Here is a 25,171-nt window from a genome sequence, read left to right on the forward strand (position 1 = left end):
GCTCCAGCCCCCACCTGGTGAGGGTTTGGCAAGGAGGAAGACCAGGGGATCTTGAGGGTTAGAAGGGGCAGGAGAGTGGGAGGCACAACTGTGGGGAGAACAGGGCTGGAAACAGGGGTTTCCTGTCAAGCCGTTGTGCCAATATCTGCATATAGAAGGCACTCAGCGTTGGCCTACGAACGCCTCTCTGCCTGCAGGCCGCTGGCAAGCAGGGCCTCGGTGGCAGGCTGACTATCCATAAGGACTTGGTGGAGCCAATGCACCCATTTCACAGATAGGAAGTCAGGTCAGACAGGCCCACGGTCACATGGCAAATCAGAACCGCTTGGGTTCCCCAGCCCAGGGTCTGGGCCAGGGCACTTTCATCATGAACTCTAGGGTTGGGGCCTCTCCCCACTGTGCCCCCACCAATGCCACATCACATCCAGGCCAGGGCTCAAACAGACCTGTGAAGGGAGTGATACTTATCGGCCCCTCCCAGGGGACCAGGAAGAATCATGTTTTCTAGGAACACCGAATCACCCTGAAACCTGTTCATGACCTAAGCCCTAAAGAGAAGGAAAATTATAAAGTGACCAGAAAGTTGATCAGGAGGACCAGTGGTTGGGACGATTATGGACAGTTTTTATTTTTCCTTTTTCAACTTTTATGTGACTTCCAGAAGGTTCCATAACAAGTGTGCATTACTTTTACAGTAAGGAGAAAAGGACATTCTGAGAGTGGAGATAAGTCACCTCCACTAAATGCTACTCATGCAAAACTCTCCATCTGCAGGACAAAGTCAAAGGAGGCCTCCATGCGGGAGGCAGCAGCTGGGCACAGACACACACGCCCAGCCACCAGAGCCTCCCTCCATGGTCTACGGGCCCTGGAAAGCCACCTCGGGAAGGAAAGAGAGGACCGGGGCTGCCCTCACTTTGCTGTGTGACTTTGGGTGAGTCCTGTCCCTCTCTGTGCTCTCGTGTCTTCCCCTCATCCACCTCACCTCAGGAGATGGGTACTGAGGACAGACGTTTGATCTAAAGCTGGAAGCCCTCCTGATGAGGCACATGGGGCTTCTCTGACCCGAGGGGTGCTGTCTGGGGCAGAGGGGGCAGCTGAGGTGCTTCCGAAGACTGGGCAGGCTGGTGCAGGGTGGGGGAACCAGCTGAGCTGCGCCAGGAGGCGAGGGGCCAGCTTTCATCCCCTGTTTACAGTGGAAACGCAGACTTGAAAAGGTTTCACTTTTCCACTGTTTTTGTGGCAGTGCTGCGGGGAGCAGGGCTTCCTGAGAGCGAGGCCAGCTTTCCAAGGCCACACCGAGTCCAGCCCAGCGCTGGCCTCTGACAGGAAACATCATGTTTTCAATTTACGGGTCCCTGCCAGGCGCCGTGAGCAGCCCGCGCTCCGCCAGCCGGCTGGCCGTGTGAGGAGAGAAATTCCAGGCCTTGCTGCAGTTGGGAGCCCCTGGCAGGCCCGCGGGAGCTCCAGGGCCCCAGTGGGACCCCACGGGATCCCCAAGGGGCCTGACTCGGAACAGCTCTGGCCACAGATGCCCCACAGTTGATACAGTTTTGTTAGTTCCCAGGGCACCCAGGGACTCTCTGTGAACCACAGCCCTGGCTCCCTGGCTCCCACGTCAGCAAGCCCTACTCCCTTGGTGGACAGATGGGGAAACTGAGGCCTACAGACAGAAGAGGCTTCCCAATGCCACCAGATGACTGGTGCGGAAAGAATGACCTCTAACTCCTCTAACCAGACTGGCAGATTCCCGACCGAGTCCCCTGGCAAAGTGAGTCTGTCCCCCCAGGATGGTCCTGACCAGGGGACTTCCACTAGGGGCCTAGAAGCTAGGCACCATGATCACAGCTCAGCTCAGAACAAGCCTGGGTGAGCGGTCTGACCTTTATATCTGACAGATGAGGACACTGAGGCAGAGCGGGGCTTGGGAGCCTCTCTAGGTCAGGCAGGGGGAAACCACGGAGCTGGGAGCCTCATGCAGCCCTGCAGAACTCCCCGCCCTGCCCCTTCCCAGGCTGCTCTCAGCGCTACTCCTTGCTCTCTGAAGCTGCTTTAGCCCCCAGCTGACTGAAAGCCTCCAACCACACAGGTCCTGGGGGCCCCCTCCCCTCTCCAGGTGCTTCTGGAAATTCCTGGTAAACTGAGCACTGCCTGCAGCTGGGCTCTGCATTCAGCCCGGGGGTCACTGAAAGCCCTGGGCTGCGCTGGCGGGGAGGAGGCCATGCCCAGGGCCCATAGGAGGCCCTCGCAGACCACAGCCTGCTGCCTGCTTCACAAATGGGCAGGGGGACTGTCACGAAGGCCCTGGGGCTCGAAACATCCATGCTCTTTCTCCCCCTGCTAGAAGGTCACTTCCGTGAGGACAGGGACCTGGTCTCCTACTCACTGATGTTTCCCAAACACTCAGAAGAGTGCAGGTATATAGGTGGTGCTAAATAAATGTCTGCTGAATGACCGATGGGGGATGGTGCCCGGGCAGGGAGCTTGGTCACACAGTGGCTTTGGAGAGACCCGAAAGCTCTTCTCTCTAGCCACGTATTTATGATGTTTCTAGGGAGGAGGAAACACATCCCGGCCCCCAGGGCCCATAGCACCGAGCAGCACCCCATCCCAGCACTCCATCGTGGGCACCCCCCGGCCCCTTCTGCACAGAGCCCTCCCCATGCCCCGCTGCTCCCTGGCTGGGCACATTCCAGCCTTAGACAAAGGGCACATTTTCAGGGATCATAATCCTCTGCTTGTTTGTTTTTTTCACCAACTTTCCCCTCCCTTCTTCTTCCCATCCAGGGCATTCCTGTTCCCAAACGGAAGCCACTTTCCAGGCGAGTGACAGCCAGGCTCGCACTGGCTCCCAGGAGTCCTGCGAGCTGGGCCAGGGAGGCTGACCATAGACACAGACACAGAACCTTCTCGGCACGGACCACCGTGGAGTTGCCAAGGGGGTGGGTGCTCAGGGCACGAGCTCCAGGCTGCCCTCCTGGGGCCTTCAGGATCGGGGAGGAGCCTGCGCCCGGCCCACAGAAGGGCGGACCCTGTGTGTGCACACACAGCTGGGGTGGGGGGCAACACACACGTGCAGGTACACACCCAGAGAAGAAAATAAGAGACCGAGAAAAAAACAGCAAGGGGCCCAGTGAGAAAGATGGCGCACATTAGGGAGGCGCCAAGAGACAATCGAGCACCCAGAGAGTCAGGAAGAGGCCCACAGAGAACCTCTGCGGGAGGGCGCCCCCTGGAGTTGTACAAAGCCGCTGCCCTGGGCAGAACGCACACAAGAGAGCCACAGAAGGAGAGAGACAGAAATGATGCATGAAAGAGCCACAGAGGGTGGAAGGAGGAGTGTGACAGGGAGGGCCACATGGGGAGGACAGGGAGCCAGGGCCGGCAAGGGGTGTGGAGGCAGCCATGGGGCAGACACACACAGCTTGCTGCACATGCATGAGCTCCAAGCCCTGGCCGACTCTTCTGAGAACACTGGCTGCCACGGGTGCCCCACTTTCCTGTCCAGGTGCCGCAAGGCTGATGTCTGGGAAGCGAGAACAGAGCCCTGAGCGACCCTACTGTGTCCTGTGAGGCATCCCCTTGCTCTGTACCCTCCAAGGCTAGAGAGGTGCCCCGGGTGAGGCATGCTAACTCTGGTCCCTTTCGGCCTTGCCTCCAGCTCGTGCTCAGAGAGAGGCTGGGGGAGGAAGGGTAGAGTGGGAGGTGGCAACTCCCCTGCCAACCACGGAGGGCAGGAGGGCAAGGAAGTGTCGTCCGTGCTCACCTCTGATGACCTGGGTCCCTTTAAACAAGCCCCTTCCTGTCCCTGGGCCTCAGTTTTCCCTATGTAGAGGAGAGGTTCTGTTGGCTCCTTGGCATCCCTGACTGCTCCCGTGCCATGTGTCTCTGGAATGTCACATTTAGCAGCTGCCGTGTGTGTGTGTGTGTGTATGTGTGTGTGTGTGTGTCCTCCACATACCTCACTCCGTCCCAGCCCCGTTTCTGAAGGAACTCGTTGACCTCTTCCAATCCCCGCACCCACTGGGCTTGCATTTCCAAGCCCAGATGTGCAGAAGGACATCTCAGTGACAGCAGGGCTCCCCGACATGGGCACTCCTTCCCTGCCAGTGCCCAGGGGAGCAGAGCCACGATCTGACCACCTTCCGTCCCCGGACTCTGACATGCTGCATTTCAGTGACAGAGAAGTGACATGCTGTGTCGTTCTATAGGTTGATGTCTCTGCTGGCCCCTCGCTGCCCGTCAAAGCCAGCGTGAGCCACCAGGCCACATCACACGCCACTGTTCCCACTCACCTATGTGTGGCCAACAACTGGGTGCTGGGGACCGGCCTCCCCTCTGTCCTCACTCACACCGTGCCACGTACTTTGTCGTGGCCTTTCCCTTCCCCTCCCAGGGGCAGCCCTGAAGCCGAGCCCCCTGGTTGTGAGCTGATACTAGGAAGGGCTCTGGGCCCTGATCCCAGCTGGCCTCACCCACGGCTGCGTCGGCCACTGCAGCTACCCGAACTGAACCTGGGGAACACACCCACCACTGGCCTTGTCCCATCGAGCCCCAGCAAGGAGGCCTTTTCCTTCTCATTTTATGACCAAGAGGAAGAGCCTCTGGGAGGTCAGGTGATGGGGCCTTACGCAGCTTGGGACCTGAAGGTTCATGATACCTGGTCTGTTGGAGACAAAAGCAGCCTATCTCCAGGAAGCCACCTATGATCTTCCTGGTTGGCAGGGGCTCTCTCCTGGCAACGCTGGGCTCAGGCTTTAAAGTCAGACGAAGCTGGATTCAAGTTCTGACCCCATCTCCCAAGGGCCATGTGACCATATGACTTAACTTCTCTGTCCCATAACTTACTCATTTGGTAAACACAATTTATGAAGATTAAATTAGATAATGTGTACGAAGTATATGGGGCAGGTGCTCACTAACATGACTTTCATTCAGACTCCTGCAAAACACTCATGTACGCGTGTGTGCAAGCATGCACACACACCCACGGCAACATCACAGTGATCAGCAGCAAGGACTGCTGCATGACCCTGGGCAAGTCACTTCTCTCTCTGCTGGCCAAGGTCTATTCTTAAATTTCTTTCTATTGCTTTCTAGAAGACCCTTCTGGAAACCCTAAAAAAGCAGGTTATCCTCAGGGCCTGAGGGATTTGCTGGCAACTGGGACGCACAGGCTGTCCCCTGACCCTTCACATCCTCTTCTCCACTCACAGCCACCAAGTTCCTGCCACCTCCCGGAAGCTCTGCAGCCAAATCCCCTCTGACAGAGGGAGCCAAGAGGGTCTAGCATGGCCCAGCCCCAGGGAACCACGTACCAGCCCCTGGGGGAGGGGGCCTGGTATCTCTGGTCAGATCATTCCTTGCGCAGAGCAGGCAGATTTAGAAAAGTCTCACTGCACTTAAATGAAGTGCCTTTCATTCCTGTTGAATCTGCCGCCTGGCTCACTGCCTCCTGCCTGGGCTGGCCACACAGTCATTACCGTTTAAACACCTGAATTATCAAACTGCCCGGTACCAAAGGCTGGCAGATAATTTACTTACGTTACAAAAGACCAGTTCAGGGAAAGGGCCCACTCTCTAACCACTGGGTGTTCATCTTCCCACAGAGCTGGGAAGGCACCAGAAGGACCTGTGTACTGATCGATAATGCAAGATTTCGAGTGATTGTTCAGAGTTTGGGTCTTCCTTTTTTTATGTCACACTGCACGACACTCGCATACACAGTAGGCACCATCCAGGGTCCTGGTGGGGGCTGTACCCTGACCTCAGGCTGTGCCTTTCCTGTCTCACCTTCAGCCCCACCTGCAATCCTTGAAATTCTTAGAGTGTCATTCTGCTCTAACTTGCCTCCTCCAGGAAGCCTTCTGTATCTCACACTTCCCAAAGCTTCCTTCTCTGTCATCTCAGCACCTTCCTGGCCCCAGGGCCCTGGGTAGGACTAATTCTCCTTCCTTTGGGTGATCCTTGGCCTAGACTGGGCCAACCTGAGGGCTGGTATAGGGTCTTTGGTTGCCTTATCTCCCCAAGAGCTGAGCACAGATCCACGTACACAGTAGGTGTTTACTAAATACTGCTGCCTTACTGACTACAGATGGAGAATGTGGGGAGGAGGGGCTGGCTTATGCAAAGACCTTGAGGCGTGTCCTGTACCTGGCCCTGGCTATGAACAGAGGACCCGGCTGGGCTCCGGGCCCAGGGAGGAGAGTGAGCCGCTGACCTCGGCCCACACCCAAGGCTGGCTGTCTCAGAGAAGCCAGTGGTCAGAGGAGCCCCAGGCCCTCATCCGAGTGACTACACAGCCCCGACTCTGGGCCCCAAGTCCTGACATCATCCCAGGTGACCGGGGCAGGGTAAACGCCCCAACAGTGAATAATGCCTCCTCTGTCACCTGCCAGGCCCGAGCCGCCTCCAACAAGGTCTCATTAGGACAGGGGCGGCATCTCCACCTCTGCCTATGAACTCCCTTGAGCACCCACAAGTGGAAAATGGGAGGGAGCCTAAGAGCGAGAGCCTTTTTCATTTCTGGATCGTGTTGCCCTCCACGTGGATATTCCTGGATACTTTCCATGGGGGTTGTCCTGGCTGGGGTGGGAGGACCGGGAGCTGAGCAGGGGCTGTTGATTTAGGTTGACAGTGAAGGTCAAAGAAGGGCCCAGTGTTCAGGAGCAGGCAGCCCCTTGGTCCCTGTCCTGACCTGGCCCCACTTCTTCCCAGGGGCTGCACAGGCTGCTGCAGGGCTCAGGCCTGGTGGAGCCATCCGTCCCAGACAGCCCAAGGAGAGGTGTAGTGGGCAGCCAGGCACTGTCCAGAGACCAGACTATAAGCTGAGAGACCTGGGTTCCAGCACAGCTCCCCGCTTCTCCCTGGGTGAAGCAAGTCATTTTTTCCATGCGGGACCTCAGTTTCCCCATCTAAAAAAGTAAGGAGCTCCACAGGGCCCCCTCTAGTTCTGACACTCCAAACTTCCACATATGCTAACTAATAAAGGTCCAATGCCCCTCAGAGGAGCTGGATGACCCTGTTCCACCCTGTCCCCCACCCCTAGGTGGCTCCAAGTAAGTGGTCTTTCTCAGCTTCCAAAAGAGATTTGAGATCTGAGTGGACTCACAGACACCTGCTGATCTAAAGGCGTCCTGGAAGGCCCAGGGGAACCACAACTCCATGGCATGTGGCACCCAGGGAACAGCTTTTCTGTCCTTCGGGCTCTGGGTCTGGCAAGTGTCTTAGGACCTGAATGATCTGTGGCCAAAGAGAATGGGGCCGGAACCCAGAGGTCTGCCTCAGGGATCCTAGCAGAGAGGACCCCTAGGCAACGTCCTTCTGATTAGCACAGACTTAGAAGAGCAGGAAGAGCCCTTACGGATCACCAGGACCCCTGGTATATCCATGAGAAAACTTAGCCACAGGGACAGACAGCTTTGTTCCAGTTCAACCAGTGAGGCTATGACACCGTCCAGGGCCCAAGCTCTAGGCCAGCTCCCCATTACAGGCCTCAGTGTGTCCTAGACTGGCCTGATCACGGGTGTTCAACGGTGCACTGGTGACAAACTCAGAGCCCTGGGTCCCAGACCCATGGAAGCAGACATCAAGAGAGAGGCCTGAGAAACTGCATTTGAACCAACGCCCTGGTGATGTCGGCACTTTGGGGAAGTACTGTGTCTCCATCTTGAAGTGCCATCTTGACAGTTCCCATGGGAGAGCTCCAGAGAGGACCTGGGAGGCCAGTATCTCTGGGGAGGGAAGTATCTGGGTACCAGACTTGACGCCAACCTCGGGCAGATGTTCCATTGCTGAGGGGTGGGAGGCAAGCTCCCTTAGAGCTTCCATCTTCCATGACCAGAGGAGACTGGTGGCACCCAGCTGTTGCTGCCTGTCTGCCCCACAGCACCCCTTGCAAGCAGGCTTCTCCCCATTTATAGATTGTCCTCACCTGTAACCTAACAGAGAGAATCGGAGATGTAGTAACTTGTCCAGACTCACCCAGTTGATAGGTAGCAGAGCAAGGTCTTGAACCCCGAACCATCTGTTCCTAAAACCATACTTTAACCACATGTCACACTGCATCACTGACCACACTGAAACTCACATGCGTGCGCGAACCCTTATTTGAGGTGGTGAGCTCTCCAGTAGTGGAGGTGTGCAAGCGGCAGCTAGAGGAGCCCCGCGCAGGCATGGGATGACCCTGACCAGCACTCCTGGAGCTATGACTGGGGACAGGTTAAGCTGGCTAAAGGATGCAAGTGTTTTTATTGTGTTTCTTCCACACACAGAGAAAAATGTTTTGGATTATTTACAGGTTTTAGTTCATCAACGTTTTCCTGACTCAACCCTTGGCCACTCTGGAACTTCTGGGCAGAGGATGGCTGGGAGCCTCGGCTGAGAGGACATTTGTTGGGGACAGAGATGGTGGGGGTGAAGGGGGCTGGCTGGCTCCCCAGGAAGGGACAAGGACAGGGGTCTGGGGGCTGGCTCCCCAGGCGGTGACAGGGACAGAGGTCTGGGGTCTGGCTGTGGTGGGGAGTCTGGCGGGGCAGGGAGCTGAGAGAGAGCTCACCAGGGGCCACCCAGTGAGAGCTGTTCCATACTAGGCTGTCTCACCGGCCAACCAGAATGTGGGCCAGACGGAGAGGGCAGCATGGGAACATTCCACGGGGGTTATGAAGCAGAGATGTTCCCACGGGCTCCAAAAGAGGCCCCCAAAGAGCCTCGGGGAAGCAGTGGAGGGTCCCAAACAGCTGTGAGGCAAGATGTGCTTTTTCCCAAACCGGAACTGAACAAGGGTAAGAAGCACTTAACAGGAAAGACAGATATGAGGGGAAAGCTCTCACAGATTTCCATTAACCAGACTGGGGGGCCTGGGGCTGGTGCTCCCCAGTCAGCTCTCTGAGTCCCACTACCCCAGAGCTCTGGAAGGTTCTTGGGGCAGTTTGCCCAGAAGCCTCAGCAGACGGGCACCTGCAGACACCACCGAGGTCACTGTCTCCTCCCTGTGCCCACACTGGCCACAGCCCAGACCTGAGACACTTGACTGCTGGACTCGAAGCCCAGGGAGCTGGGGTTGGAAAGGACAAACACGCACCAGGCAGCACACAACACATCTGCCAGCCTGCGCACAGCCTCAGAATCCTTCTTAACACAGCCCACCCCATACTTTAAGAACCAGCCTACCTGATAAAATCCCCTCACCATCCCCAGAAACAGTGGGGTGCACACAGGCTGAGTGCTGGCTTCCTGCTGTGCGGCACAGGCGCACTAGGAACTGGGCCTGGGACATGGTTCAGTCTGCTCTGAGCCTTCAAGATGCTTCCAGTCCAGCCGGGGAGTCAGTAGGTGGCTGGCTTGGAGGGGCAGACATGAGGAAAAGCCATGGATGCGCGGGGCTAAAGGAGGGGACAAATGCATCTCACAGGGCTAGCTCAGCCCACACGAGATCTGCAGCCCCGAGCGGGTGGGAAAAGGTAGCCCCTCTGAGGGGGTTCCTCCTTGGGCAGTGGCTCCAGCCCTGCCTGTAGTCAGGGACCTGGGGGTGGGAGGAAGGACAAGCCCAGCATCTGAACCTTCCCGGACTTCCTGCCATGATGCCTGACCAGAGGCAAACGAGAGTCCGACTGTCAGAGGAGCAGGCCACAAAATGCAGCTGGCAGCCAGAGAGGCCGTGGGGAGAGCGGGCTTCCGAGGGGCTATTCTGCTGCTTGTGGGCTCCTGAGAGGTCACTCCAGGCTGGCAGGGGCAGGGCTAGGTTCTGGGGAGACAATCCCCTCCTCCCTCTCCCTGCCCCAGGCATCTTCCCACCCTAGGGGAATCCTCTGGTTTCCTAGAAACACACATTTTGGGCCCCTCTGCCATTCAGACTACGTCCTGGGTGTTGTGGGAGGGAGGGGTGGACAGGGGCATCCTCTCTTCCAGGGAGGAGCTGGGTGCGCTAACCCCCAGAACCCCAGTGTCCTAGGCTGCACGCTGTGTCTGGAGTGATGAGCAGCCCTGCTGACTCCCATGTGGCACAGCCCGTGACTGTCCCCTTGGTCTAGGGCTGTTTGGCGATTAGGTAGGGAGGCACCAGGAGCCCTGGAGCACTGTGAGGGGAATGGAACACTTCACAACTCGTTCCCTCCATTCCTCTTAAGGTCTGGCTGCCTAGGGACGTGCCACACTTCTGCCTGCCTCAGTTTACCTTTATGACCAGTGTGGCATGCCCCTGTCTTACTTTGAATGGCAGGATAGTGGCAGCCTGGCCTACAGGGAAGGTGCTCACTGTGCCGACTGTCATCTGCAAGATTTCCTTCGCCAGCCTCAGTTTCCACCCCCCTCCCCGGCAAATGAGGAAACCACACGTGGCAACTGAACATGCCTCTGCATGTGGGGTGTGTGTTAAACACACGCCAGGTTTCAGAGGAAAACAGAGTGTAAAAGAGCCCGCATGTCATCCTTCCAGTATACAATGAAGACAAAGGAAAGGATGGGCTGGTGGGCCGCCTGGCCAGCACTCTGAAGGCCCTGAGGGCATAGAGAGGGTTTCCAGTTTGGAAGAGTTCAGGGAGGAAATGCCCAGGGACTCTGGGAAGCAGAGACTGTAGGGTCCAGGGTGGGCAGGAGTCCACATCTGACCTTGCGGAGGAAGCAGGGCTTGAGGAAGGCTCCAGAAGGTTTGGGCCATGCAGCAACAAGGATGGAGAGCTTTCAAGGCAGAAGGAGGCGCAGGCGTGAAGGCTCAGCTGTGGGGACATGTGGCGAAGATGGGAGGGCGGGTGGCACGGGAAGCCAGCAGACAGCGAGGGTGAGACGCGGCCATGCAAGGAGGCAGGGGCGGATGGCAGTGGCTTCGAACGCCGGGAAGAGTCTGCTGGGCACACAGCAGGAGTCCCAGGAAGACGGACTGGCCAGGGATGGGGACCGAGGGAGCTCCCAGAGGACGTCCAGTGGAATGGAGGCGCCTGGCCTACTTTGCCGGCCTCTGAGACCCTCCAGGCCTGTGGATCTCTGGGAGTCCACCCTCTGCTTCCTTCTCCCCTCCGGAGAGGACAGCTGATTTCTTCCTGAGCATACAGTGGTTCCTGCCTGGCAGCCGGCTTCTGGACACCTCACTTCTAATTATAGCCGCAGTTTTATTAGCGCTGGAGGGAAATGCCAGGTTCCAAGTGCCCTGTTAGTGGACACAGGCCCCCTCTTGCTTTCCTACTTTCGCCTGCGGCCAGAGGCCCATGAGCCCAGGACAGCACAGGGCAGCTGGGAGTTCACGGTCCCTCCTGAGCTGGTGGCATGGTGGGTCCCTGGGGACAGGCCGCATATGGTGTGCCGCCCCCAAGGCTGGAAGTGGGGGGCACTGCCTCAGACCCTTTCAAAGGGCAGTGTGGGAGGGAGCCAGGCACCGCCAGGGCTGGAAGAACAAGGCCAAGGGCGGCAGGTTGGAAGCCCAGGAATCCTCCGTTCTACTCAATCCTGGTGACCACAGAAGCGATGATACGGAGCAGATGTCTGCGGGGATGCCTGGCTAGGGGTGCCTCCCAAGATAAGGAGAGCAGACGTGAGAAGGTCCTGGGGCTCAGAAAGAAATTCCAGAGGGAGCTCCAGGGGGAGCTGTGGATGTGACCGGACAGGGAGAAAGTGGGTAAGCTAGGGAGGCGGAGCAGGGGCTGCCCACGTGAGAAGACAGGGAAACTGGGCAGGAGAAAGGCACATGCACAGAGAGAGACATCCCTAAAGAGAGAGAGAGACACATCCACACACCTACACACACCTCTTTCCCCCCAAGGGAACAGGCACCAAAGCATAGGTGTCCTACATGGCCACCCCCTTCTCAGTAGCCTCCTCTAGCCCACCTCTGGGAAGGGGCTCCCCTGCCTACTGGTCCAGCCTCCCCCGTGTCCATCCTAGAGAGCCTCATGTTCTCTCTCCAACTCAGGAATGCTCTGAGTGCCTGCCGCCCCATCCCGACCTAGTCTGCCCCCTGAGTAACCCATGCAGCCCCAGCTTGCATACTTTTGGTGATGAGGAACTCACTACCCACCCAGAAGACAACTTAAAAATAAAAATCTCCAGACAGCTCAGACTCTTGGAAAGTCGAACCCGAGGATGCCAGTGCAGTTGCCCCTGAGGGCCTGAGCTAGGCCAACTACAGTCTGCTGGGCAGGAGTGTCCTTTCATCAGGAGTTTGCCATGCAACAGAGCTGGCCCCTCACTCCAGCTATCACTCCAAATTAGAACACAACTAGAGAAACAATGTTCTAGAGCAAGTACCATCTCCTTGACTGGTGATAGCTAATGAAGACCAAGAAAATCATTCATTTGTTCCCTTACTCACTCACTCACTCACTCAATTAATAAAATATCAATTGGACAATGACCCTGCGTCGGGCACCAGGATGACGTGGGGAACAAATCATTTAATTTTCTTTTCTAGTCTGACACCTGCCCTTCACCCATTTTACAGGTGGCAAAGCTGAGTCCAGGGAGAGGCAGTGCCTTGCTCCAAAAGGCCCGGGGAGCTTAGAGGCAGAGCCTCACCCATGCTGCGGCAGGCGCTGACCATCTGTCAACCCCAGGAAGAAAGGGAGGAGCAATATGTCTCGCTACACCCCCCCCCACCCCCAGCCGTTTCTAGGACACCGAGGTATTGATTACCACCCTTGCCTTGGAGTGGTTTTCTTTTCTTTTTCCATCAAGGCTTTCTAGTCTTCCTTTTTTTTTTTTTTTTCCCCCTTTTAAAGAATAAACTCCAAGCCTCTCCTATGATTAATTACCAGCTCCCTAATGCTCTGCCACTGGCAATTTCTGGAAAGGGAATGAATTACCTTGAAAAACATCCGAAAAAAGAACCCACCATGAAGGAGAATTTCAGAGGTTACCCCACAATTAGCAGTGGGTTCCCCTAGGCTTATCGAGTTGCTGGCAGGCCCTCTGGGGAGGGGTGCCCACCAGCCTCCGGGGGACCCCCTCGGGCTCCTGAGGGCTGCAGGCTTAGAGAGCCGGGCAAAGGCGCCAGGCAGAAAGGGAGGTGGTTTCCCGAGCACCCACCTCGGGCCTGCCAGTGGCTCAGAGCCCTAGTCTCTACGGCATTGTGGACCACTTAATTCCACGGTTCAAATCCCCACGCCACTACTTACAGCTCTATGGGTTTCTTAACCACTTTGAGCCTCTGGAGAATGAGGCACTAAACACCTCCTCACGGGATTACTGCGGGGAGAAGTATGTATTTAAGGAGCATAGTGCCTGGTACACAGTAGCCTCTCACTAAGCTCTAACATTTAAAAATATTTCAGGATTCTGAGCATCCCCATAATGGCCTTCTCAGCAGTGTGGGTATAATTATCCTCATTTTCAGATGAGAACACTGGCTCTCACTCTCACAGAAGTGAAAGGACTAGCCCAAGGTCATGAGCTGATAGCAGGGAGCTGGGCTCTCCCACCACCCTGCTCCCTGGTTCCAGAGCCCCTGGTCCTGTGTCTGGGCACCTGGGAGCACAAGGGGTCTCAGGAGAGGAGCTGAGGGCCGTAGGGAGACAAATGGGCAAGGCCTCATGCTAGAGCAAAGACTCTGCCACCCCCTGCTGAGCCCCAGGGCCTTGGGACAAAGGGCCCTGGCCCAAGTCAGCACTTTTGTGAAGGCCTCTCATCTCTGGATTGGGAGCCGCAGAGTAAAGAGGGATTATACAGGTCACCCTCTGACACAGGACCAAGAGTGATCAACCCTGAAATGCCACTCTGTGTTGAGACAGGCTGGTGTCCCGGCCTCCACAGGGCCGGGAGGCTCAGCCCCAGGACCTTGTGGCTCCAACTCTCAGGAGCTCCCAGGAGCCCCCAAATCCTCAGTATGGTGGATGCCCAGTTTGCGTCCCTTCTGGGGTTGATGGGTGCTCGGGGAGGGGGTGCTGGTGGGAACCATGGTGTCCAGAAAGGAGAAAGGGTCCCTGCATCCCCAACAAGAATGCTGACCTAGCCTCCTGCATGCACATTGGTACCAGGTGTGCCAGTGCACTTGTCGGGGCAGGTGCTGGGAGCCCCTCCCTCTTTTGCAGACAGGGAAATCGAACACAGAGAAACCGCACAAGATCATGGTGGACAAGTGGCAGAGCCAGGATTTGAACACAGTCACTCTGACTCCAGAGCCCAGAGGTCTGTGTGTTTGTGGGACAGAAGGGTGCGGGCAGCCACAACACCCATTTCAGCAAACAGCCTCTTCCTGTGTGGCCACCATGTTGCTCAGCAGATGTGCCCCACAGGCCAGGGGGCTGAGTGGTACAGACAAAGCCGTGGGGCAAGGCTGGGGACACCAAACCTGCCCTTCTCCCTGGCTGCATTCACCTGCCTCCTGCCTTGACAGCCACTCTAGAGAAAGGCCAGGACTTAGAGGGCCCTGGAGGTCCTTTGGGGGGCTGACAAGGTCTCAGTCGGGGTGGCCGCACCCCATGCAGCCCATGAGGACCAAGGCCCAGTCAAAGGCACGGTTGCTGGGGCCGGTACTACTCCCCACTCAAGACATGCCTACCCCTTCTCCGAGCATCCAGGCCAAACCTGCCCCCACCAGCCCAGCTGCACACCTACCTCAGTGACCCGCGAACCACCAGTGTCCCACGTCTGGTCAACGGTGCTCAGCCCCTCCGCCTCACTCCCGTGCCATCCTGCTGCAACGGGAAGGGGTGGTCAGAGGGGACCCTCGCTGCAGGGCCTGGAACTGATTGGGCCGCCACCGCCCACCCACCCACCTTCTGGAAAGTTTACTGCCCGCAAAACCCAGTCATCCCCATTTGGCAGGTGGAGAGTCAGAGGGACTTAGAGGAAGAGGGGCCCAATAATGGGGTGCCCCGATGCAGCATCCCTGACACCCCACATTGGCTAGTTACCAGCTGCATGTGTATGCTCCTGGCCTCACCTGTCAAATGGGGGAATCACAATTTCTCTCAGCGTTTCTAGGAGCATCTGAGGACTTGGGGTAACGGAAGCACTCGGCATTCACTCATTTGCTCAAGAAACCCTGAACAAACCCCCGAGCTGTGCTGGGTCCTGTCCTTGCGGGAATTCTGATAATTAGACACTACATAACTAGAAGAGGCATCTGCCAGAAAAAACGAGTTACAGGGGCGACACAACATAGACTCAAGTTTCAGGGGAGCCTCTCTGAGGAAGTAAAGCTGAAGGGTGAGCCTGAGAGAGGCAGGCCAAGATGCATGGAACAGCATTCCAGGCAGAGGGAACAGTACATATGAAGACTTGAAGACAGGGAAGAAAGCCTGGCTCGGGGGGAGGAGTTGAGAGTGGGTGGTGGTAGGGGTGGTGAGGGAAGGAGAGGTGGGGTGAGTGGGGGTCAAGTGGATGGCCAGTCACTGAGAGGTGGACAGGAGCTCCAGGAGGGTCTGAACAGCTGAGGGACATGACCTTAGCTCTGGTTGGAGAAGATTCTGTGGCTGCTGGGGGAGAAGGGCTCGGGAGGAGGCAGGGAGAACGGTGTAGAGTCTGTTTCAGGGGTCCAGGCCAGAGACGGTGGTGCTTGTAGCAGAGGGGACAGCAGACAGAGTGGCAGGAACTGCTGGTGCACTGGGGATGTAGAGATGACAGAGGGAGGAAGAAGGCATGGGCACTCTGGTCTCCTGCTCCCCACTGTTGCTGGGGCACAATTACCCTCATGGGGTGGGGGAGGGGATCTCACTCGCCCAGCTCCTCAAGGGCTACCAGCCCTCCTCGCTCTGCTCCACTCCCCAGAGGGATCCTGGAGGACCGGACCCAGAGGCTCAGCAGGTGGGTTTCTCTGGAGTCCTGGCTACACAGCGCGGGCCACAGAGCCTCACATTTGAGAGCCGGCGACAAAGGTGCCTCACTGGGTAGCTCCAGACAATTGCCATAATTCACTGGGGCTGTGCATCTTCTGAGAAATGGGAAACCTAACTGTGGGCCAAGAGCCTCTTGGGGTGAACCCCGTGGCTAACAGAAGAGGGAGGAGTGTGCGGGCCACATGAATCGTGGGCTCCCACACATGCCAGGGGGCCACGGGAGGCGTTGGAGCCGGCTCACTGCCCTGGGCAGCCGGGAGGCAGGCACAGCTAGGACAAGTGCATGCACTGGCTGCTTCAAGTCTGGGTTTCACCCCTCTTAACAAGTGTGTGGCTTTGGTTGAACTTCTTAAACCTCTCTATGCCTCAGTTTTCTCATCTGTGGGTGGGAACACAGGGGTCATGAGGGGACCTCCCTCAAAGCCGTGTACAGATGGTAGAAGGTAGCACACGTGAGTGCTGGGTACGCAGGCAGCATTCCGGGTAGGTCAGCTGGGGCACCATGGACCTTGCAGGGGCTGGTGCCAGGCTCCACAGAGCAGCAGGCCCCTAGGCCCCAAGCTCCTCAAGCCAGGGCTGGCATCCCTGCCCCAGGAGGGAAAGACAATGTCTCTGCACCTTGACCCCTTGGCTCTGGCAGCCCCCTAACTGCTTGATATAGGAACACAAACAGCCCTGGTGCTCACAGACTCCAACTCTCCCATTTCTCAGATGAGGGGTCTGAGCCTGAAGAGGGGCCATGAGCGCCCTTGTTACAGGGTCACGTGGCAAGTCAGAGGCTGGGGAAAAACTGGTATCACCACCACCCATAGATCAGGCCTTTCCCAAAGGTGAGCTGACCCACAGACCCGCTGACAGAGAGAAAATCATGATATTGGCAGCTGAGATCGAAGCCAGAGCCGGAAAGCCCTGTTCACACGGTGAGCCATGTCCAGGCCCCAAGGAATGACACCTGCCCATCCTGCCCCTCAGGGGCGCTCCGGCTCACAGCACACACACCTGTGCCCTCAGACCCCCAGGCTTTCTGCTGGGCTTGGGCAAAGGGGCACACAGACCAGAAAGGGGAAGAGATGTGTCCAAGGTCACACAGCAAGTGCACAGATAGGTTCAGGGCTGCATCAGGATACGAACTCCAGTCTTGGCTGGGAACTGACTGCCCCCTGGTTTTTCCCTGTGACCCTGGGAAAGAGACAGGACCAGGAGGCCTGCTTCTACTGAGTCCATATTGGGGCTCTGCCTGCGATTTCTTTAACTTTTGGTAAGTGCTAGGAGGCAGAAAAAAAACTGGCACCCCCCATTTACACATGCTGCCCAGAGAGGTTGGGTAACTTCCCGAGGTCACACAGGCAATAAGAACTAATGAATAACAAGAACAAAGCCATGACACACGCAGACTGGTGGTCTGCCCACCCACGCTTGGCCAGAGGGTGGACTAGCTCAGAGACAGGGCTGGGCACCCGGGCACCACTCACAGAGGCACAGAAGAGCTGTGAGCTCAGAGGTGATAGCTCCCTGCCCTGCATCAGGGGGCCCTGAGGTGAAGCTCATAGTCTGTGTGGGTTTGGTCCCCTGGCGACCAGGGGGAGAATAAGGGAGAAGGAGACCAGCCTGACCACCACCAGAAACAACACAGATCCACCACGGGGAAATGTTCTCTGCTGCAAAGGCTCTCGAGGCCATGCACAGGGTGGGGCACGGATTGAACCTCAGGGCCGGGGGCGGAGCACCCAGTGTCCCCATGGGCTGGGAACCCCATCACCCAGAGGGCTCTCCTGGCATCCTTAGCGCAGGACTCTCACTGCAGAGCCGGGGGAAGGGGGTGAGGGCCTGGCTGAGGGAAAGCCTCTGACTGTGAAGGCCACAAGGGCAGAGAGGAGCGTGCAGACCTCAGGACAACCACGCTTTCATTCTCCTTGCAGGTCTGGAGTTCCCAGGGGCAGGGCAGGGCAGGAAGGGTGACCATTCTGTAGAGCAGGAAACTGAGCTCTGAGGAAGGATAGGATTGCCAGAGGTCTCACAGCTGGAGAGCGGCAACTCTGGGTCTGGGAACATGGCCAAGGTCACCATGGGGTGGAGAGCATCCCAGGACCCAGATACATTCTCCCAAACACACCCACCTGCCCATCCCTTCCTCCTGCAGGAATGCCCTGGCCCTGGGTGTTGGCTTGGTGGGAGGAAGCCAACTGGGGTTGGGGCTGAGGCTGGCCCAGAGAGATGCTGGGCTGACTGGGGCTCACTGGAGCACAGGCGGCCCAGGCCACAGGGCATCCAGGATGAGAGGCACCCTGCTGGCTCGTGTCTCCGGCTCCAAGCCTGTGGCTAAGGGACTGGTTGTTCTCTACAGCTGCCAAAGGTTCAGAACCCACATTCCAGGCTGGAGCACTGGTCCTGTCCTCCATGGTGAGGTCAAGGACAAGGATAGGCAGAGTGGACTGGAATCCTTGCTTTGCCCTTTAATGTTGGGTGACTTTGGGCAAATCACTCGGGATCTCTGGGACCTCATCTCCTTTCTGAACAGGGACCAGCGGCCCTTGAAGCTATTTGCCCACCAGCGAGGTGGCGGGCTGACCTTGTAGAGCCTGGCGTTGGCCAGATCACTGACTTACCCACAGACTACAGTGGGGGAGGGGTTCAGATGGCCCAGCATGGTCTGTAGGCAGGGGGCCGTATGGAAGGCGTCGTTGAGCCAGAGTTCAGGGTTCGGGTCACACGCTGCTAATTGTTCCCTGGTGGCTGTGAGGGCTTAAGATGAAATGGGTTTGTGGATCCAGGTGTCACATATGAAACAACAGGTCAGGGATAATGGCTATTGAAGTTTGAAGGAGGGGGCAATTCCTTAAGGTCGTAAGTGGTCAAACTGGGACCAAAACATGGTCACATGGGACCCACCCAAACTGGGTCTACCCTGCTGCTCCACAGGCTGAGCTGCCCTGAACCAGCTCCTTGGGCACTGACCTTCCCTATCTGGGCTGTTCTCATTCCCATTTTACAGATGGGCCAAGCTGGGGCTGGTCCTGTGGGCCAGGGACCCTGTCTCTGGCCCTGCCCAGAGGGGTGGCCTCAGACCCAGGTCCCAGGCTCACTGGGAAGATGTGGGTTCGCCCCTCTGAGATCTCCCAGGAAAGTATCCCCTTACATGACCCTAGGAATAGGCCACTTGCCCTCCCCAGGGCAGACGGTACTGGCTCCAGGAGCTAGGCAAATATTTACCACGATGGTTGTCCAAACCAGGCTGGCTGCCCCGCCTCCCACATTCCTGGAATACGTGTTCCCTGACCTCATCAAGCTGGGGGGCTGTGGTTGGGGGAGAGGAAGCCAGACCATGGGGAAGGACCAGACTAAGGGTCCTAGGCCTCGGTGGAAGCCCGGGCCTATTGGCCAGGAGAAAGAAGGGCAGCTTCAAACTGTCCCTCTGACCAGACCCTGACTGGGGGCGGGGGTGGGGGGCAGTGGATCTTCTAGAGCAGGACAGGGCCAGAGCACTGACCTCCCCACAGGCCACCGGAGGAGGGAGCTGGACGACCCCAGAGTGGTATGGGGGGGGGGGCGGGGTCTACCCCAGTGCTACCTCTGAGCCTGCACTTGGGGGCTCCAGCACCAGGCTTCCGGCTCCTCACCCCTGCTGTCCATCATCCACCCAACATGCACAGGGCCGCGCGCACACACATGCATGTCCGGTGTGCCTATGGAGTGAGAAACCCAGCCTGCCAGAAACACGAGGATTCTCCAGTTGTCTAGGGCTCCCCCTTTTTTCCTAAATATTTCGTTAATGTATTTGAAAGAGACAGTGAGTGAGTGAGAGAGTAGGAGTGGGAGGGGGAGGCAGAGCAGAGGAAAAGGGAGAAGCAGACCCCCTGCTGAGCAGGGGGTCCCACTGTAGGGCTCAATGCGGGGCTCAATCCCAGGACTCCATGATCATGACCTGAGCCAAAGGCAGATGCTTCACTGACTGAGCCACCCAGGTGCCCCTGTTAGGGCCCTTCCTCAGCAACCCCAGAAGCCCTGGCTGCCCCACTCTACCCTGACCATACTCTTATCACCAGGGAGCCGTAAGGTCCATCTTATATCTGAAGAAATGCCCAGCAGAGAAAAGTGGTCACAAAGCTGAAAGTGGAAGAACGGGTACTATCTTGCCCCAACCATGCTTTCAATTGCTCTGCCCATTGGAACCCCTTCCTTCAATGCCCAATGGATCACCTCCACCATGCTGCCCTCCCTGATTGTCCCCCAAGTGTTGTTGTTTTTTTTTTTTTTTTCTTTTCCTGAACTGCCACACATTTTGATGCTGTGTCTTTCCTTATTCTTGCATAATTGAAATCTGGTGCCCAGTCATCTCTTTGGCTATGAGACCCTTGTCCATCTACTGCAGGTACAGCAGAGTTGAGCCCAGAGGCTCGGGGGCCTGAGTGCTCAGGGTAACACTGAAATCCTGAGACTTTTCACCGAAGAGCAGTAGCTGCGGTTGTCCTTAAGGAACAGATAAGAAGGCTGACCAAGTAAGTGGGGTCTGGGGAACTCCTGGGTAGGGCTATCCGAGAATCCAAAACTACCCTTGGTTCAATAATCCCATCTGTCTTCACTTCCTCTGAGAGAATTCCAAGCTGTTCTGACAGCCTGCCCACAGCCAGGCCCAGGGAAGCCCAGTCCAGGCCCCTGGGCTTCCCCCCTCCTTCTCTCTAGTGTGAAATCTTGGCAAGTGGGTGGGGAAGGGCAGACCCGTGTCATCACTGACCTGCAGGGACTCAAGAATGAAGTGTAGACCTGGCAGGTCTGCTGCGGGGCTCTGGCGGATGCCTCTGGGTGGGGATAGCTCTGGTGCCAGGTGATGCCCAGCGCAAACCTGGGGCCATGTCCTGGCACCATGGGGGGCCCAGAGAGCAGGTGCTGGAGAAGGGAGGGCTCCCAGAAGCACCCTCTCCACCCTCATAACATCTGACACTGGTTTCCCCTTACTGAAAATGGAGGAGTGACTTCGGGGGTTGCTCCTTCCTTCCTTTCATCCATCCATCCATCCATCCATCCATCCATCCATCCATCTCTCCATCCATCCATCCATCCCTCCATCCATCCTCCCATCCATGCTCCCATCCATCCATCCATTTCCTTCTTTCAACAACTAGTGATAGTGCCTGCCATCTGCTGGAGGAGGACAAGAAGGAATAGGGTTGGGGTTGTGGGTGGGGAGAGGGAAGGCAGGGTCAAAGGCTGACAAGTGCCAGCCTGTGTGCTTCCCAAGGGTGTTTGCACAGTGCCTAACATGAGGCAGGCAAAACATAGAAAGATGGAGAATTCGAGGACAGAGTGCTGGTGGGTGTGTCCATCATGGCCTGGCAGCGGAACAGAGGGCCTGGGGCATCACCCTTTCAAGCAGTCTCTCAGACAGGAGGGCAAAAGCCCAGAGGCCTGGCAGGAGCAAAGATCTGGGCTGAAGAGAGACTTGTAGGTGGCATCAGTGAGCAGGGGACAAGGTCCATGTGGGGGGGGGGGGCACCAGCATCCCTAGCCATATACAGACACATCCCTAGAGCCCTTCCAAAGCCTCCACCAGGGCCCAAGCCTGATTTGCTGTGTTTTCCAGGGATAGATGGAGTGGCACCTCCTCCAGGAAGCCCTCGCAGAACCGCTGTCCTCACTAGTAGTGGGCATGGCCCAGGTCCTAAGGGACAACGCTTACCCATCCGGCCCCTCAGAGGAGCTCAGGCTTACAGGGCACACAAGTGGATCTCACCCCACCAAGCCGCCCAGCCCCTTGGTGTTGGGCTTGTGCAAAGGGGCAAGGACACAACACAGCCTGAGGGGACATGGTGCAGCTGTGGGTTCTGACAGAATACTCGGGGCTTCCACTCTGCTGCTTCCTGAGCTGCGGTGCTGCTCGAGAAACAGGGCCTCTCTGGGCTTTGGTTTCCTCATCTGTGAAATGGGGATGATAGTAGGCCCTCCTATCAGAGCTGTAAGGCCTCAACAAGGGCAGACCTGTTCCGCACCAGTATGGGAAATGCTCCATAAACAGGGACTGTCGTTATCATCACTGGCTTCGGTGTGTCGCCAAGCGCAGACTTGGGGTCTTGCCTGGGGAGAGACACCGGCTCTCTTATCACAGAGAAGGACTCTTTGAAGATGAACCCTGGCTTCAGGCCCCTCCTAGGGTGGACTCAGGAGTAGGTCCAGGGGGGTCTGTTCCCCAGAGATGGCCTTCCTGAGGGCCCCCTGCTCCCATTCCAATCCCAGCCAAAGGTGCTGGGCACCTTCTAGGGGTCAGCTCTGTACGGGGTGCTCCTTCTGCACCCGCCCTCCCATCAGCCCCTTGGGGCTGGGTATAGCCTCTCCCTTCCAGGGGCTAGGATCTTGCCTAGAGGGACACCCAGGTGGGCTGGGCCAAACCAGGGACCTTGGCACCCACCTGGGCACTTGCCATTCCCAGTGCTGAGGATCTAAATGGAATTTTCTATCAATGGCCCTCCCTTAGGGACATTGTCTCTCACCTCTGCCCACTCTGCTTGTCTCAGAATACTCTGGTGTCTTGGAACCTGTCACCTGGTCCTGCACTGTCCATTGGAAGGCAACCCAGGAGGAATACCCCTTATCCCCACCCCTAGACGCACTGCCCCCCCCCCCAAGTTAATTCCTCTACAGCATTAACCGAGGCTGACAGAGGCTCTCAGAAGAGCCCTTGGAAGTCTTCAGTCTCAGCCTGCCACCTTACTGGGGAGGGGACATAAGTCCTAAGAGGTACAGGGATGGGCCCAAGACCAAGATAAGAACCAAAGAGTGGGTCAGTTCTGGTGCTGAGCCTGGACCAGGGAGAAGGACTCATGAGCAAGTCACCCGTACCCTCAGGTCCCATTCTCTTTATCTGGGCTAACACTGGCTGAAGGATTAGCTGAGCTGACATTTCATCCATGGCTGGCACAGGGCTGGGCAGCTCCATGGACAGCCTGGGCACCAAGGAAGTGGGCGTGAAGGTCGAGAGGCTGAATGGCCCAGGGATTCCCCGTGGAACCCGCACGCTACCTAGCACTGAGCATTCCTGGTGACCCCTCTCTGGGGCCAGGGCCAGCCCCTGGCAGTCACACCCCCCACAAACAGGCATCTCTCTGGGATCATGGCCACGTGAGGGCCAGGCCAGTCTGAGGTGATGGCTGAGGCCCAGATTTACAAAGGCCAGACAAAGGAAAGCCCTGATCTTGATGGCGGGAGGTAATTAATGGGTTCGAGCAGAGGCACTAATGTGACCAGGCCCAGAAGAAATCCTGGTTCTGCTGCTTGCAAGCCACATGGCCTTAGCCAAGTCCCCCACCTACCCCTGCCTCAGTTTACACTGTGGTATAATGGGGAGGGAGGAGGTCTAACTGGGGTAGATGCATGGCTCAACTCCTTCCCTCGGAGGTCACAGGGGCTCTTGCTGTTTGTAGGAACGCCAGTCCTCCGGTCAACAGCAGCCCAGCAGCAGTCTGCAGGCTTGCTGCTGGGAAGGCTAGGGAGGGGGGGGCCGCTGGGCGTGTTAATCATCACGCTGCCCTCTGCAGCCCATCCCAGGATGCTTACTCAGGCAGCTGCCCCGGGAAGCCTGACTGTCTCCTCCCGACCCTGCTTGAATGGAGGGGGATTCCGACCCTGCCTTTGCCCTTTTACCCTCTGTTACCTGAGCCCAAGCCTCCCCATCCCAGGAGGTCTCATCCTCCATGTGTAATGTGAGAGGATGATGTCTGCCTAATCCCCAGGCCTGCGGGAGGAGCTCTGGGAGATGGAGGAGGTGGCCAGGCCAGGTGACTTGCTGTGAGGAGGTCCCCGTTTTGTCCCATAAGCTGCCAGCCTTGGCTGACCCTGGGCAGCCCCGGAGCCCAGCCCTGTGGGAGCCATCACACACCCAGAGCGTATCCCAGGGTCCCGGCAGGAGGCACGAGGACCTGTGCAGCTGCTGCTTCCCAGCTGAGGTGCCAGGGACCTCCTTCTTCCTGGAGTCTGGGGTCTCCTTGCCTTCTTTCAGATGGAAGGGGTTCCTCAGCCCAGCAACTTCAGGGGATTTTGGGGGGAGCCACCTCTCATGTGCCCATCGATCTTTGGTACAGAACTTGACCTCTGGGACTGGGCCCCTGGACAAGCAAAAGAGAGGGGCTGAGACCAGTCCCCAAGATGGGTGTCTTCTTCCCGTTGTACACAGTGCCCTGCATTGGCCCCTGGAATGTTTGCCAGATACACGAGGAGCAGTGAGGGGAGACGCAGGGTGAAAACAGCTTTAGGTCAGAGAACACAGGCAGCTGACCCCTTGCACGGTGCCTTCCACATCCAGCCCAGGCATGGCTCTATGTGACACTGAGCACTGGTTGCCCCCTTCAGTCCCCACAACGATGCTCCAGAGCGGTCCCGGCACCCCTATTTCACAGATGAGGAAGCCGAAGCTCGGAGACATGAAGTCAGCTGCTCCCCGTGTCGGAAAGTGGCACAGCTAGGTTGGGTGTAGGCCCAGAGCTCCGGGATCCACAGGCGGGCCCCCGGCGTGAACGGCGCAGCCCACCACAGGCCCCCTAGAGCACGGGTGCCCAACCAAACCCTGCCTCAGGAATGTGACCGAACCGGGCGGGGGGTGCGCTATTTTTCAGGGTTGCCCTAGAGCCCTTAGGCAGCAGGGGTGAGAGCCTCTGGTTAGCCCCACCCTCTCTCCAATCCAGAGAAAGTGTGGCTCAGGGAGGGAGGGGACGTGTCCAGGAGCACGGTGAGTGTTGGGGGAGACTGGGACCTGGAGTCTAGGTGCCGTGACTTCTCTGGCTTGGCTCTGAGCTCTTGGAAACAGCACCGTCAGCCCGGCAGAGCAGCCCACGGTGCAGATGCGGGTGGGAGAGAGGAGGCAGAAGGCCCAGGGAGGCCAGGACAGCACGCAGCCTGATGACACACGGGCCCAGCAATTCCTGACTCATGGCCACCCATCCCGTGACTCCACCCACCGCCAATGTCCCCACCCTGGCTCACACCCCATGGCCCACTGCAACCCCAAGGCCCCTCCTGTTCAGGACCAGAAAGCCACAGAGGGAGGAAGGAGCTGTGGGGCCCCACCCGGGGCCGGGTAGGAAACCCAGACCAGCGTAAGGAGGAAGGACACAGACTCAGGGACATGCAGAGGAAGAGGCATGAGTGCTAACCCGGGCCCCTCCCTGCGGGGCCCGCAGACCTCCCGCCTGCGATGGATAGCACCCTGGGGACCACGGACCCAATTTATAGGAGGAAAACAAAGGCTTGCCAAGCCACCCACTTGGGTCAACCTTAGCCACATGGCTCCTTTTGAATCAGAGCCCCATACCTCGATGAACACGCCAGCCTTCCCTGCTGCTGCTTCTTGTCCCCAACAATGCGTTTCTCCTCTGTCCGAGAGCCTTCCGTGGCTCCCCATTGTCTACAAGGCTCAGTTCTAA

The 25,171-nt window shown here is 57.6% G+C and overlaps 1 protein-coding gene across 6 annotated transcripts in view; it reads right to left on the reverse strand.

Annotated features, from left to right (window-relative positions):
• Positions 1 to 25,171, reverse strand: part of ZMIZ1 (zinc finger MIZ-type containing 1) — a 229,402-nt gene that overhangs the window by 127,455 nt on the left and 76,776 nt on the right. For 3 of the 6 annotated variants that reach the window (XM_032838922.1, XM_032838915.1, XM_032838881.1), the window contains exon 4: positions 14,542 to 14,621. The exons of 1 other annotated variant lie outside the window; for it this stretch is intronic. The gene's annotated coding sequence lies outside the window, so the exon portion shown is untranslated. Of the gene's footprint in view, positions 1 to 14,541; positions 14,622 to 14,702; positions 14,706 to 17,799; positions 17,811 to 25,171 lie in introns of those variants that run through there. 2 more of the 6 variants (XM_032838899.1, XM_032838890.1) reach the window with 2 other exon arrangements.

This window comes from Lontra canadensis, unplaced genomic scaffold (genome assembly GCF_010015895.1).
Source record: "Lontra canadensis isolate GAN:19392208 unplaced genomic scaffold, GSC_riverotter_1.0 scaffold3, whole genome shotgun sequence".
NCBI lineage: Eukaryota > Metazoa > Chordata > Mammalia > Carnivora > Mustelidae > Lontra > Lontra canadensis.